The following is a 16,855-nucleotide window of genomic DNA, read 5'->3' on the forward strand; positions in this document are numbered from 1 at the left end:
AGAGGTGTGGGTGTTGACAGCAGAGGGGACATGGGGTTTCTCAGGGGAGGGAAACAAGTGTGCCCATTGATAAATCTGGGTACACCTATCAAGTCACACATTTCTAGGCACTATTTGTAACTTTTTCTCCCTATGCAACATAAAGGTCTAGTTTGTGTATTCTGTGAGATCTAGAAATAATGTGGTGGGTTTGTGGAGTCCTAAGCAATGTGTGCAGGGGAAGACAAGCATTAGTGAAAAGTAGCTGGGAATCTTTGATAATGGGGGAACAGATTTGTTCGAAATTTGGTCTCTAGTTGGCAGGGGTTTTACCCCATCCAAGTAGGGACCACAATACTAGTCAGGTGGAGTTAGATGCCCACTAAAAGATAACTGTGATCAGATGGGTTTAACCCATGTAGCCAGCAATATCAATTTGAGTACCTGAAGCACGTTTTGCTTTAACGTTGTGATGCACAGCAAGTACCAATAGATTTCATTCCCTCACAACACTGTATCCTGAGGATGATCTAGTGGACCTGACGTGCCTTAGGAGACCGAAACATCAACATTTTGTCCTCTCTAACAATCTTTACAACAACACTGCATTGAGTCCTTCATCTAAAACTGAAATGTGATGATTTATATCTCATGGACTGTTGTGTCTTGGACCTATATAGTTAGGAGGACTGTTGTGCTTCCTTAGATCCTTAAAGCCTTAGTGAAAATACAAAAGGATCATAAGGTGGCTTCAGTGTGAATTCGTAATACAAAGACATTTTATTTGGATTATAATGATGCAGTTTTTATGCTACAGTGATGCAAGTTTCAAAAATTAAATGATGGAATTTTCATAATAATGATGTTAGTGTTTTCATCATTACATCTTTTTTATATATGAATGTTGTGGGAATGTCATTGGATCATTTGTTTGACCAGCAAAAATACTAAATTAAGTAGATATAAATCCTCCAGGAAAATATGTGTTTTGTAGATTGCAGGCCCACTAGCAGAATTTAGATTGCACATGCTTGGTACATGGTATATCACATTACACGGGACTTATAGGTAAACCAAATATGCCAATCAGGTATATACCGCTATCACCATGTTTAGGGAGAAACACATGCACTTTAGCACTGGTCCCAGATAATCTGGGACCACTTTGTCTGTATCAATACTTCGCCCAGGTCCCAGTGACTTCTTGGGTTAACCCGTGTTTTTGTAACACTTTAGCACTAGTCAACAGTGGTAAAGTGCTCAAAGTCCTAAGGCCAACAAAAAGATACAGTAAAACATGGAGGTAAGCATGCAAAATGTTTGGGAAAAGACCACCCTGAGGATGACAGGTCTAAAACGAGTGCTCTCAGGGATAGTAGACAGATGTAGAGGTGGTTGGATGATTTCAGGATACATTGAAGGCTTTTGTAAAAAGGTGAGTTTTCACTACTTTCCTAAATGGTAAGAGATCAGATGTCACTCTCATGTAGTGATGGGCATCAACTCTAAACAACACCACTACTATTGTTATGCTTGTGTCATGGTATGAGTTTGCTGGCATGGTAAGTGTGTAGGATTGTTAGTATTTTTTCTCTGTTCGGTGTTTAATAAAAATAATATGCCTGATTGTGATGTCGGGCGAACCGCTACCGACAGGTCTTCGGTGGCAGTCCACTCATCATCCAAAGTATTGGTCCAACCGCTGGATTACAATGCCAGAGGTTGTAGCGATTTAGGCGGGGGAAAGACCGCTGCATCCGACAGGCTCAAGGAGCCTGTCGGGTGTAGGTCGGACCGTAATGCCTAAAATGGGGGTGGTACCTGCGCACAGACCGCGGTAAGGATTACAATGTCTATTTTCCTCTGCTTTTACATGAAGATCCGACAGTCATCTAAAGGCAGATTTAAAGGGACTTTGGGGGCCCCTAGCAGGTCTTGTGCCCTGTGGCCTTCTGCAAAGGGGTCCAGGGGGCACATGAGGTGCCTCCTTCAACATCCATTTACTGTGTGCCAGTCACCACATAGTGCCTGGCACACGCTGCATAAATGCTCGAAAACATGCCTTTTAGTATTGCGGCTTGTGCTGTGGCCCTTTTCCAGGCCGCAGCACAAGATGCAATAGTAAAAAGAATGTTTACGACTGCCTGCATGGCCGTCCTATCGTAATTGGGCAGTAGGGACCGCCGACTCCTTGTCGGATGGTCACACACCCAAAACAATGGTCGTCAGAGGCTAATCCGACAGCCATCATAATGAGGCCCATTTTCATTTCAATGTACAGTGCATTGACACAGATCGCCCAAAGAAATACTTTGAAAGCAAATTAATGAACCTCATGAAACACTGATAAATTGAATGAATAAGTAGTTTTTGGTCTACTCTTGTTTCTGATTCCATTAACAGTGTCAATGAGAAGGGACACAGACTAAAATGCTAAAGCTCTTTGGACAAAGAAGCTATTTCTCTTGGTGTATCCAAAAATTCTCGCTCTCTTAGTGCTCCGATCGGCTGCATACAGGAACATTGCCATGCCTTGCACAGGATGCCAAAGCTACACCAGATTGCTTCCCAGTAAAGCAGGGAGCCCATGAGGATGCCAGCGGTGCTGCGGAACTTCGCCTAGCCAACGCGGGAGCGTGGCTACAGGACTGGCCCGCCGGCCCCATAGACCGCCAAAAATGTGGCATGCCTAATTTTAGATCTTGAAAAGGCATTTGACACCCTGTTATGCCTGTATTTATTTGAGGTCCTTCGAAGAAACAATATCGGCCTGGGTCTACTAGCATACACAAGGCTCCTGTATACGCGCCTCACCTCTCGAGTCTGGATGGGCAAATACATCTCCCCAGAGTTCGCAGTGGAGAGAGGAACCAGGCAGGGGTACCCACTATCACCCCTCCTGTTCGCCCTAGCGGTCGAACCCCTGGCGATTCGCCTGCGACTGGGGAATTCCTCTAGCAGGTACAATGCACTGTGTGTCCTTGTATACGGACGACCTATTAATATATGTCCGGGACGCCACCAAAGATCTGACGGCCATCTGGAGATCACTAGGAGACTTCGCGGAAGTCTCAGGCTTCAAGGTGAACTGGGAGAAATCCTCGATCTACCCACTGAGACCCCACTTGGTCCAATTCGAGGCCCGGATCGGTGTCCAGCCTCTCATATGGAATGCAGAGGCCCCTAGGTATCTGGGAGTGCGGCTGTACCACACCCCTGAGGATCTGTATGAGGGGAACCATGGTAAAGCCCTAGCAGGACTTAGGTCGGCAGTAGGATTTTGGAAAACGTTACCTCTGGCCCCATAGGCTGAGTGGCACTGGCAAAAATGATAATGGTCGCCCGACTATTGTACCATTCCACTAACCTCCCAGTGGTTCCACTGAGACCATTATTTAAAGAGCTAGACGGTCTCCGTACTGAGCTTATATGGGGAGGAGGGCGGCGACAGGTCCCGTTGTCAACATTATACCTACCCACGACAGAGGGGGCTTGGGAGCACCGGCATTCGAAGCATACTTCTTAGCGGCAAAACTCCAATGGCTATCGTATTGGATGGCGGGGCACCACATAGGCGAGACTATCACCATGGAGGGCCTCATGCCACAACCGGAAATCCATAGAATGCTACTGCCGGGTACTAAACCCATACGCCCGCGGCCACTACAGGTGTCCATAGCCCCCACCTGTATGATGAGAATACATTATATGTCTAAAGCACGGCCGCCATACTCGCCCTTACTACCGTTGGTGGGTTTTCCAAAAGGGGACATGTACTACACACCGGGTGCCCTCCAGGTATGGACGGATCTGGCAGTTACAGAGGTGGAATCATTCTTCGAGGAGGGGCAGTTGAAAACATACGACCAGACGATGGAGCAGTATGATCTCCCACCCGGGCAGTTTCTAATACACAGACAGATTCTAGAAAGCAGCCGTAGGTCCTGTAATCCTAACACAGGGGAACCTCCAACGCACCCAGTGATCCACACGATATTACCCATGGGAGTGGGGCATCATTTGGTTACTTGGCTTTACAAGGCAGTGCGTGAGCTGATCCTCCCATCCCTCCAGCCCTTACGTCAAAAGTGGTAAAAGGACATCAGAAGGGTAGTCCATGACAAAGAATGGAACACAGCTCTGGAGTACCCCAAAAAAGTCTCCAGAAATGCGCGATTCCGGAACATACAGTTTAATATCCTCCACAGAGCCTACCTTACACCGCACCGCCTCTACTAATTCTTCCCAGATACACACTTAGCATGCCCCCACTGTCAAGCCCCAGCAGCAGACTTCAAACACATGTTTTGGGACTGCCCAACACTCAATGGTTTATGGGACCGGGTTCAGTAGACACTCACAGTAGTCACCACCACCACGACTATGTCCACATGGGAGGCATGTGCGCTGGCGGAAAAATGAGAAAGTACAATATCGATTCATGTCCCTAGCCATCCTCTTGGCAAAAAGGGGAATAGCCATGTACTGAAGGTCCTCTATGGGGCCTCCGGAGGCAGCCTGGATAGGTTCCATGAACAAATGGGGAAAAGCTGAGGAAGAGACACTGCGGGAGGAAGAATTGAAGGGAATCCGCAAACACCCTATTTCCCTAGAATGGGCACAATTAATGCATGAATTTACACAGGCAACGAACCCACCGGAGACACCCGTGGCATCACAGTCCCAGACCCAGCCGGCCGCTCCGGCACCCCCTACTTCAGAGGCGCCACAACAAAGTCCGCCACCCCGGACCCAATCAGGAGTGATGCCCACACAGAGTGGTCACCCCTCGACAGAGTAAGGATCACCAAAAAGACTCGGCCTCGGCCCCCTCCACCCCGTACACTCTACCGCTTCTCCACACCTCACCGAAGCAGGAATCCAGGGATAAGAGAAATCCCACCAAAACACAGTTGGAAAACTCCCACTCCCCTTTAGTTCCTCCCTCCCTATGGTTTGCTCAAACGGTTAGAAAAGTTAGCAAGTTCAAACTGGAGGGGTACCCCCCACCAGAGATTTATTGGGAACGCATTTAGACAAGGTTGACACAGCACCACCAAGGGATGCACATCACGACGACCCCGTCAGGTACACCCAGAGCGACAGATTACACCTAAATGAGACGCAGGGTCACTATTGCGCTAAGAGGGATGTGTCACTTTCCTCGACAGGTCTTTATCATAAGGTGTACAACACTGATGCTGCAGGAACATGATGTATGTAACAATGGACCAAACAGTTCAAAAACGGTCGGACAACACAATGCTCATGTATGGGAATGTATACCTGGTTCTTATTGTTATTGTGTCTTCACAGCATCGCACTAATGTACTGAATTATAACTGTTATAATGAATGCAAAAACCCAATAAACAAATTTAAACAAAAAAATAATTTGTGGGTTTTTAGCCGTGACTTTAACATCTTTAACTTTCACCTCTGTGCAAAGCAGTAAGCAAGATTCTAACATGGAATTGTGCACTCAGATATTTAAAATACTAACCGCACAAACAGGCTTTCTGACTGACATGGTCAATTTGCAGTCCGATCGGCCAATTATGATGTCAGTGGTCGGAACGTAAATCGGCAGTTCATTCCGACTCGGGTACTACCAGCTCTCGGAGTCTTCCAACTGGTCAGAACCACACCGTAATCCCCTATGGAAGGCGTTTTTACTGTCAGGATTATGATGGCGGTTTCCACAGCCTTTCCGTGATGGCCTTTTGGACATGGAAAGGCTATTAGACAGTGACTTTGGGGACCCCTAGCAGGGTCCCTTTTCTTCGCAGCCTACAGTTGATGGTCAAGGGGGTACTGTGTGGCAGGCATCATGGGGTGCCAGCCACAGGGTGCAGGGTTTTACACGCACCCCCATTACTCTACAGGAGTCTGCATTAGGTGCAGTTTACAGCTGTGACACAAGCTCCCATAGAGAAAAGTGAGTATGCAACTGAACCGTATTCAGTTGCATCGTAATCAGGCAGTCGGAACTGCCAATCTGAGGTCGGTCGGCCCAGAGTCTGAAACAGAGTCGGTCGGAGACATCATAAGAAGCCGCTATGTGTGATCTATTCACTACCAGTGAATAGCATTTCTAATATTGTAAACTACACAACGTCTGTTTTTCTCTGGGTATTTACCATGTGTTAGAACTGGGGGGTTCTAGTTGGCAGAGGTAGGTACCCCTGTCCAAATAGGGACCCTTGCTTCTAGTCAGGGCAAGGAGGAAACACTCTTTAGATAACTCCTGCTCACCCCTTGGTAGCTTGGCACGAGCAGTCAGGCTTAACGAAGGCAATGTGCAAAGTATTTGTACCAACACTCACAGTAACATAGTGAAAACCCCACAAACTGACTCCAGAACAGTTTAGAAAAATAAAGGTATTTAATCTAAACTACACAAGACTAGAATGACAAAAATCCAACATACACAGTTCAAGAATATGGTTTCAAATGAGTACTTAAGGTTGCATTAAAATAATCCACAGTTGCGTCACGTTTTAGCCAACAGTACCTTCAGATGCGACGAAAGTAAGTATGGGCGAATTTTGCGAATCTCGCGTTCGTGAAATTTGCGGATTTGCGAACTCGCAATCCGCAAAATCCGCGAATTCCCGCAAATTTGCGGATTTTTTTAATTTTTTATGTTCGCACGGGTTTCTGCAAGTTTGCAAGGGTTTTGTACAATTTCACAAATTGCGAAATTGTACAAAACGCGTGCGAACTTGCAGAAACCCGTGCGAACACAATGTGCCCAGTAGGGTATGTGCCTCGTCTTGTGTGAATAAAAGGTCAGAGAAAGATCAGTTCAGCAGATGAAGAGAAAGAAGCTCCTGGTCACAGGAACCGCACGGGTATTGCGCTCTTGAAAGTCAAGGATGCAAAGCCTATCCAGCATCACAGCTGATTTTCCACGGTAGATTTGGGAAGAAGGCACACCTGTCCAGCCTCGACGACGCTCACAATTGTTTTTGGGCTAATGAATGAGTCACTGAATTTGAGCATCAACTAGTTCGAGCGTCCATGTGTGTGTTACTATGCAATCGTCCCGAAGGGCGCAGGGGTCCCTTGAGTGAGCTGTGAGCTGTAACTATTTTACAATGGCGCCAGCAAGCTGCCAGCGCCGTTGTAAAATAGTTACAAAGTTAGCTTGCACAGGAAGCACTTAGATAAAATAAAGCAGCACCAACTTCGTTTTATCTAGTGGTTCCTGTGCAAGCTAACTTTGTAACTATTTTACAACGGCGCTGGCAGCTTGCTGACGCCATTGTAAAATAGTTGCATGAGTGGGTGTTCAACTTTTGAACCCGTTACGTTCGCGGATTTTTTTTTTGCGGATTTTGCGGGAAATCCGCAAAATTCGCGGATTGCGGATTTCCCAAAAATCCGCAAAATCCGCAAGCGTAACGGATTTCCCGCTCACACTTAGACGAAAGGTCCAAATGAAAGATGTAGCGTTGAAAAGCAAGCAATTCTTCACTCCTGAGACCCTGGGGAGGCGATGCGACAACCCCGCTGGACGTAGCGGGCGTGTCTTGGTGAGTCCGGTCTGTATGGGGAGGGATGCGATACCTTGCATGGATTCTGGTGCACAGGTTTCGGTGGAAGTGGCTCGGAAAAGATACGATGCAATGATCTTCGGGATGACGATGATCTCCGGTGCGGAGACTATGCGTGGCTCAGCGTCGATCTTCTCCTCTCGTGGCGCCTTGAAGCGATGACTATACGACGACTCTCGCAGCGACATGATGCGGTCTGCAAGCAAATGGTGCGGCGATCTCACCCAGTGACGGCAGGCTCTGCGACGATACTCGCAGCGATGGTAATCTTCACGCATCAGACTGGTGCATCCCGCAAGCAAAGTATGCGACGACTCTGGCAGCGGCAACAGGCGCTGCGACGATCTTGGCCTTCGCGGTGGCGGGAATTTCCTCGCACTGACGGCGATGCACTCCACAAGCGAGTGATGCGTTAAAACTTGCAGAAAGTCTTTAAATTCTTAGTGTTCAGCTTCTCAACACAGGTACAACTTCCAGAGGCCCACAACTGGCCCAAGAACTCTCTCAGCAGAGTTCAGGGAAGATGGGGGTGAAGTCCTTTTGTTCCTGGTACTTCTTAAAAAAGAAACAGCTCTTCTTCAGGCCCTTGGAGATTCCTTCAAGCAAGGGGACACAGCACAAAGCAAAGTCCTTCCCCTCTCCTTGGCAGCAAAGCAACTGCGGGTTAGTCCAGCAAATTAACAGCAGGACAGTCTTCCTTCTTCAGTCTTCCAGCTTTCTCCTAGGCAGAGGTTCCATCTTGATTCCAGGATGATCTATTTTTCTGTAGTCAGGGGTCCTCTACTTATACCCCTAAAAGTATTTGTTCCCTTTGTACAGGAGAGCCCTGAGCCCGGTCTGAACCAGTTCTGGGTGTTCCTTAAGCACTTTGTTTTCCTGGCTTCTCCTTTCCTTTCAGAGGGAGGGCAAGGTCATCAGCCGCCCAGCAGGAGGTGAAGCCAGCATTGTGGAAGGCAGGCACAGCCCTATTCAGGCCCAGGTGCTATCCCCTCCCACCACTCAAGATGCAGATGCAATCATTCAGCCTAGGGCTGACTCATCCAGCCTCCCGGGGGCTCCGCAGCCCCTGTCACTCTCAAACAGTCAATTCACAAACAGGCACACAGAAAGGTCAGACAAGAGAACAGCCACTTTCTAAAAGTGCTGTACTCAAACACAGGATTTAAAAACCACCTTTCCTAAAAGATGTGTTATTACATTCTGAGTTCAGGGATACCAGACTTTTATGTCCGATCTTGCTCCTATTGGAAGATATGCAGGGGACCACTGTAGCAAGCATTCCCCATGATGGCCTATGGGCAAGATAGCCTTACAATGGTGAAACAAAAATGGCTGTAATTCTCTACCAGAGCATGTCACCTGCACTAGTACATGCTCTACCTTTCACCTACACTGCACCCTGCCCAAGGGGGTACCTTGGGCCTTCCATAGGGGTGACCAATGTGTACAGAAAGGGAAGGATTAGGCCTGGCCAGTGGGGACACTGACCAGGTGGACATGGCAGTTCACAGACTACACACAGGCACTGCAGTGGCAGGCCTCAGACACCATTTTAGGGCTACTCATGTGGGTGTCACAATCAGTGCTGCCGGCCCACTAGTAGCATTTGTATCACCAGCCCCGGCACACTCAGTGCACTTTACTAGGGACTTCTTGGTGATACAAATATGCCAATCATGGATAACCAATTACAATAACAATGTACACAGGTAGCACTTTCACTTTGACACTGATCAGCAGTAGCAAAGTGCCCAAAGCATCTAAACCAGCAACAACGAAATCCAGCACAGCGTCAAAAATACAGGAGGCAGAGGCAAAAAGACTGGGAAAACCACGCCAAAGATGCCAGGTGTAACACCATGCATATAATTTCTGTAATGATTTGTTATATTTTTATGTTGCAATGAGATTTATAGGTGGTGAGAATCTAACCGAAGGGCAAAAAATAATATATTAATACTGTTTGAAATTGCATGGGGCTTTACAAAATGTGTTAAAATGCTATTGATCTAAATGAGTGGTTCTTAACCAATAACTGCACAGAGATTAGAATAATAAGGTTGCCTCTCCCATACTAAATGGAGCCTCATTAGGCTAACTTCTGTTTCTACTAGAGTCTATGCATAAATATGTGAATATACATCACATTTTAAATGCGAAGGAAGTACACTGCCTTACAGTCTTACAAAGAAAATGGCTGCCCCACAGCATCAAAAAACTGTCAGAAGACAACATATGGATAATCGAACAACAAAAGGCAACAAAACATGCAAAGCAAATGAAATGCCAGTAGCTGCAAAACCTGTGATACATGTTTATATCCCCAACATAAAACACATAATTCAATAAATGTCGGATTTTAGTGCTTTACATTCATCTTGTGTTTCCTGTTGATCTATTGGAATGCTCAAGACATAAAAAGTCAGTGCGGATTGCAGGGGGAGGGATATATACCTCAGGGTATAAACCCAGTCTCGCACTTCAAAATGGGCATATTTTATTATAGTGATAACAATGTGGCTGTAGTTATGTGTCCCCGAAAAAATCAAGTATCTGCTGTAACTTCTGCTGATGCACATATCAGAATTATGAGTTTTTAAAATTTAATTGCAGCAGGCAAAAACCGGGTGCGATAACACTGCAATCCTGGATACATTTAGACAGGTCAAACATATTATTATTTATCGGGGCAAAAAAGCAAGGTGAATACCAAGACAGGCATATTCTCAAATGACATTAAATGAAAAAGAAATTAAAAGAATTTCTACAGGGCACAAATTCCCAAAGGTGTCAAGGCGCTACAATCTCCATTTAATGCGCATTTGAGTGGCAACATTAAATTAGGTAAGGAATATTGGACACAATATTTTTCATACACATTGGTAATGTTTTCTATTGTGTGCAATACTTACCACACAAGAAGATGGACCACTCAAAATGAATGAATAGATGAAACAATGGGGCATCCTGGTGGTCTAGCCCTATCTTTATGGAGTTTAGGCAATTATTAAAGAATGTGTAGTTTAGGATGATCTTTCTTCAAGTAACAAAACTCCTCTCACTCTAGCAGCCCTTTGTCCCTCCAAATTGTCAATTTATCCCATATGTCAATGATGCTGTTGTTATAGGCCTGATAGGTTATGGGCATATAGTACTTGTTGTCATTCAATTGGCGTAAAGCCTCATTAATATATTGTTCTCTATCGAGGATGACCACATTGCCACCTTTGTCCGCTGACAGATGACAATGTTGGTATGCTTTGACAACTCTTTGAGTGCCTTTCTCTTTGCAAACGAGAGATTGGTGTTGGGACTCCTTTGTTGTGTTTTGGACTTGAGTCTAAGATCCATGAGTGCCTTGTAGTACACTGATGGAACGTATGAATGTTGTTGTGTGGGAGTAAGGTGGACTTGACTTTGACATCAGTACGTGCAACTGTATCATTTACTATCTCCATACCCTCAAGGATTTGTGTGGTTCTGGTGTCACTACTCCTTTCATCCCTGTCCTGTTCAAGCTCAAACATGGTGATCAGTGTATCCACATCACTGATATTAGGGTTGGTATCAGTCCCACTATTTATGTTACTGCTGGTGTGATTTTGTCTAAGTCCCTTAAGTTTGTGCCATTTTTTTGCTTCAATTTTCTAATATATTCAAAAAGATCAATTCTGGTGTTGGTATAGTTAAAGGAAGATTAGGGACAAAAAGAAAGTCCTAAACACAGTGTCCGCTTTTCTACATCACTCTTGAGTCTTTTGGAGAGGTTAACTACAGTTCTATTCACCATATTCATCTCCATCAATAATTCTTGTTGGAGCGTGTCTTGCGATTTCCCATTGCACCCCTTCCTCTGCCTGTGTTGACATCGTTGTTGGAGTCTCTTTTTTCTGTTTCAGCATTTCCTCGTCCCCTGCCTCTTCCTCGACCTCGTCCCTGTGGTCTCGGTGGTGGATTGTCCTTTAGTATTTGTCGACCTCGTCGTAGGACCCGAAACTCTTCTAAAAAATTGACCAGTCTGGGGTGTACGTGTGGATATGTATCATTTTTATTACATGTTCATGAACTATGTGTTTTCCAGTACATCATGGCAGCCATAGAGGCTCTACTTTGGCAAGTGGAGTCCCTTTTCACTGTTGATGACTTTCTGTAAACTTTATTAGTTACCCAACTCGCTGTGCACATTACACGTGAACATGGCTGTGCCTACAGTTGAAACGCGTTGTGTAATAAACACTTGCATCATATATTGGTGACCTGTTTATTTGTCCTGAGAGCGTACGTCATTGGTGCCCTTTTGTGGAATATTGTTTGGCGGTACGCTCTGCCGGCGTGTACTCACTCTTCACGGGTCCCCCGCTCTGAAAAGAGCAACATTGGGATGGCCGAAACGCGTTATGACTACCTGTCTAATGGCTAAATAAAATAAGAATGCTGAAAAAAGATGGTCCTTGCCTCGTGTTTCGCTAAGGAAGCGCCGCTGCTGCGAAGTATTTGCAGATATATATATATATATAGATATATATATTACCTACTGGCGGTCGCCAGTAGGTAGTTATAGTTAGGATTGTTTTCTATAGGAAATCCGCAGCATTCTATTGGGAATAACTTTGGCGCCGATTGAGAGATCTGCCTGTAATTTTCCTGAAATTTGCCTCGCTCCTTCCCTGAAAGTTTGGGGGGGGATTCGTCAAGCGGGGGCCGAGATAAAAGGGGGGTCCCAAAACGTGTTTTCCCTATGTTAATTTCCATAGGGCGGTTGGACTCACTTTTAGCCCGAACGGCTGAATGGATTTCCACCAAACTTGGCAAAATAGTAGGGACTGGTAGCCCGATGTGCCTTTGCTATGTCTCAAGATATGTGCTCCAGTGGATCTTGAGTAATTTAGGTTAAAAAAAATATATATATCTATAGGCGCGCCCCGGTACGCGAACCGGGGCGTGCTCCAGCACGCCACGCGAGTTTGCGAGCGGAAAGCAGATTGGCTCTCGGGTGTCTGTCAACATCTCAAACAGTCCGGAGCGGCCGCCATCTTGTGTCTCGGTAGGATTGAGACACAAGAGGTGGCAAAAACACAGGGGGAAATGACCAAAAGGGGGCAGGGTAGAACCCCACTGACCCCCTAGGTATGATGTGGGGGCCATAAAAGGGCCCAGTGGGGCAAACATTTTTTTTATTTTTTGGGACTTGCGCGGGGGGAGCGCCCGGTACGCACACGTGGAGCGTACCGGGGAGCGTACCATGGGGAGAAAGGAATGACAGAGTTTTTAAAAAATGTAGCATTTTTTTTATAAATTGGAGGTAGTTCTAAAAAGAACTGTTTTTTTATTCTTTTTGTTGTTTTATTTTTTTTATTGTTTTTTGGAACATGTTTTACTTTTTTGGGCTTTTATGAACAATTTTATATTTTTTTGTAATTTTTATGGGGACAAACAAAAAACAGGGAATTGTTAACGGCTCAACTGGAGCAAAAAAAAAACAGGAAAAAATTAAGGTTTGTTTTTGCACTTGTGGTTGTCTCCAGCACGGTAAATCAGTTTAATACTTTGCTCTCCATAGCAAATTGTAGTCCCGCAAAATTTACAAACTATTTTAAAATCTCCAAACTGGGTTTGGATATTTGGGACCATCTCCCTTGTCTCTGGACACGATGGAGTGGGTTGTTTACTTTGGGAGGTGCTGGGAGAAGATTGGGGAGGGTTTCTGGTCAGTTCTCTGACCTCTGCCGCAGCATAGTTGTTTGGGTGCCGGCGTTGCATGTGGCGAATCATGGTATTGTTGCCAAAAGAATACTTTTTGGCAGGGTTCCCCCATGAAAGTACAGTGCCACAGATCAGACATGTAACTTTCGGAGCATTAACTTTCTTCAGGCCCCTTGGGATTTAAAAAAACTCCCAGACAATGTGCTCCTTTGGCTTATAGGGGGTATTATCTTCAGGGAGGAACCGCCTCTCCTCCTCCTCCTCCTCCTCCTCATCCTCCTTTTCTTCTTCTCCACCACTGTGCTGTTGTGGTGGTCCTTGTGGTGGTGGTGGTGGTTGAGATGCTCCTGCTGCTGCTGCTACTGTAGCCATTTCTCACAAACAGGTCTTCCTCAGTCAAAGAACAAAGTGAGAATGAGGAAAAAAGGTGGGGGCTTTCATCATTTGGAAAATAAAACTGTTCTGAACCAATGAAAAGTGTTTTTTTCAGGTCACATGACCTGATGCGCTTACTCTACGCACCCCGGGACGCTTACGTAGCGCGATCGTATGCGCACGGGTGCTCATAAGTGCGCTTACGCCGTGCGTATCACGCGGACGCGGCTACGCGATACGTCACGATGATGTTTTCGTTCACGGCAATAGCGCTAACGGGACGCTCAACGGTACGCGCTCCGGGGCGCGCCGCAAGACTGCGCTTTCCGGTGCACACACCGGTACGTGCTCCAGGGCAAAAAAATCAACAACAAAAAAACATGAACAATATACATAAAAAAACTAGTATTACATAAATATACAATATAGGATTCATTATAAAAAATATTACATTTAATAGCTATAGAAATTTTCTTTTAAAAAACCTTTCATATTCACAGGAAAAAACATAGGTTTGAGGCCCTATATATAGTTAGGAATTAGCATTTAAAAAACCTATGAAATTCACTGAAAAAACCATAGGTTTCACACCAGTTATAGTTAGGAATTAGCATTTAAAAAACCTATTAAATTCACTGAAAAAACCATAGGTTTGACACCAGTTATAGTTAGCTGGAAATGTTACTGACATAAAACCATTGAAATTCCCACGTTATAGTTAGTTGGACTCACTATAACTTGCGCGCCTGCAATGCACTGCTGATGAAGTCACATATGAATTTTCCTTCCTGTTAATGTGGAAAAAACATTAACATCTTAATATTAACATTATTAATTGACATTAATATATATGTATTAAAAAATGCAAACAATTAAATATAGAAATAAAAAAGCAATAAAAATAAAAATAAAATTAACTTCCCTAACTACCAAAGAGAAGACGAAATAATTAGTAATATATTTAATTTCAATTAATACTTAAGAAATCATTCAAATATCAAATATTATAGCACAAAAAAGTTTAATACTTACAATAAAATTAAATGAAAATGCTTAAAAATCATTTATTTAAAGAACATATACATTAATTACTAAATAATAAATTACATATAAATATCAATTATTATTGAAAGAAATACTGATTTTCTTCAAAACAAATTCATCTATTAAAATAATAAAACACAACATTTAAAAATACATGAGTAATCCACAGATACATACTAAAATACATAGACAAAGTAATTAAACATTAGAACAACTACACAAGTATTCATAACTTCATTAATTTACATAGCTAGTTATCAAATAACATATATTGTAAAATTAAATAAAAACTAAATGAAATCACATTTAATTTTATGTAACTACTCACTCTATAAACCTACAACCACAGATCACCGCACCTACCATATAATTACCATAAATCAGTATTGAATATTTTACATAATTGATAATCAAATACATATTTAATAACAAATTGTTAATTAATTATTACTTAACAACCGTATACCTCTACAAACCCAGCATCACACACCTAAAATGTAACTAAGATCATTCATTACTAAACAATTTCTATAATTAATAATAACATAAATAATAAGTTAACATTTAATAATTCATTGTTAATTAAATATTGCTTAAGTAACTTTCCACATATCCCCCTTGACACCCAACAACCCGCTACAACACTATCAATTACTAATAACAGCTAAATAAACTATTCTGAATCACTTAAAATTAAAAATTATAATAAAAAAAGAAAAACAATTATACAAGCAATAGTAAAACAAAATAATATATTAACTAAAACTCATTAAAATAATTCAAAAATATATTTTTACAGCTATATTACTGAAAACAAAATTAAAAACAAAAATATTCTGAAAGGCAATATTACATACTCAAAAAATAATATTATAGCCAACAATATTTTTGTGTCATGATATTTTTGAATCACAATATTTTTTTCTGAAATTTCTGTCTTCTGATATTTTCATCTCCATATTTTGTCTAAATTCCACAAAACATAAGGCTTCTACGATGCCGGTCTGACTGACTTCCTTGGTCCTGTCGGAGGCAGTCGGACTGCCGCAGTCTTGTCGGAAGCGGTTGGTGTGACTGCCGGATTACAATGTATGTGTTGTGCACTTTCACTAACCGCTGAAAAAAACAGAATCACAGAATGTTGAGCATCCCTGTCGAGACTGGAACTCGGTTCCCCAGCTCAAAAGTCCACCGTCCTAGCCGTTCGACCACATTCCCTCCCCATGTTAATCTGCATAGCATATTTTATATTAGGCTGTTAGAAGCATACATGAACAAAGTGATTTAGACAAAATATCCAGCTATTTGCATAGCTGCAGACACTGAGATTAGAGTTCAAGCCATTGGGTCAAGCAGCAGCAACTCAACCAGTAGAAATTACATCTTGACCTCTGGAAATTTGTCATAAAACGAAAGCTGTAGGGCAATTATGGACCCTAATACACTCATCCTGCATTGAACCAGACTAGAGAGTAGGGCTATACACATATATTGCAGTGTGAGCTACTTTTTGATATCAATGAGGTAGCACATATCATTTTTTTAAATTAAAGAATAAATTCACTTCTTTGTTGTTAAGATGCGTGCACAGATATTTATCCCGGTTGACTGATGGAGAAGAGTTAACTTGTCATATTAGAGTCTTTCAATCCATGAATAAATTCTGCCCTATCTATCATGAGTATTTAATATATGAGTGTTATTGTACGTTGACTGGGGTATGAGCTCTAGTCAGGCAGCAACCATAAACCTAGGCAGAGTAAGAAGCAGGCAAATCCTAAATTAACCTGTGGTCATCCTCTGGCAATTTAGCACAGAGCAGTCAGGGTTAACAAGAAGACAATGTGTAAAGTGTTTGTGAAACACTCTAAACAATAAAAGAGTTAAAACACCACACACAACTTTTCCACACCATGTTAGGAAAATAGCTCTTAATTTAATAAACAAAACAAGATGAAAACAACAAAAATCCAATAAGTAAAACTTTAAATATTGAATATTAAAGTTTTCAGTGAAAATAGCATCTAAAAGCCAAAAGCACTATTTTGACCGGACAAAACAAAAGTTCAAGCTGACCGTGATGGAGATGGGGCTGGATATAGGGACCCAGCGATCCCCGCTGAACAAAAGTACCATAATCCTGGGTGCGTCGAGGATGCAAGATACAGTCAAGGCGATGTGCCAGTTCTGAACCAC

General features: G+C 43.3%; 1 protein-coding gene across 2 annotated transcripts in view; it reads left to right on the top strand.

Moving 5' to 3' along the window:
* GPC6 (glypican 6) overlaps positions 1–16,855 on the top strand; it is a 3,590,060-nt gene that overhangs the window by 1,798,860 nt on the left and 1,774,345 nt on the right. The gene's annotated exons all lie outside the window — the stretch shown is intronic.

The sequence above is a fragment of the Lissotriton vulgaris genome, chromosome 8, assembly GCF_964263255.1.
Source record: "Lissotriton vulgaris chromosome 8, aLisVul1.2, whole genome shotgun sequence".
In the NCBI taxonomy this organism is placed as follows: domain Eukaryota; kingdom Metazoa; phylum Chordata; class Amphibia; order Caudata; family Salamandridae; genus Lissotriton; species Lissotriton vulgaris.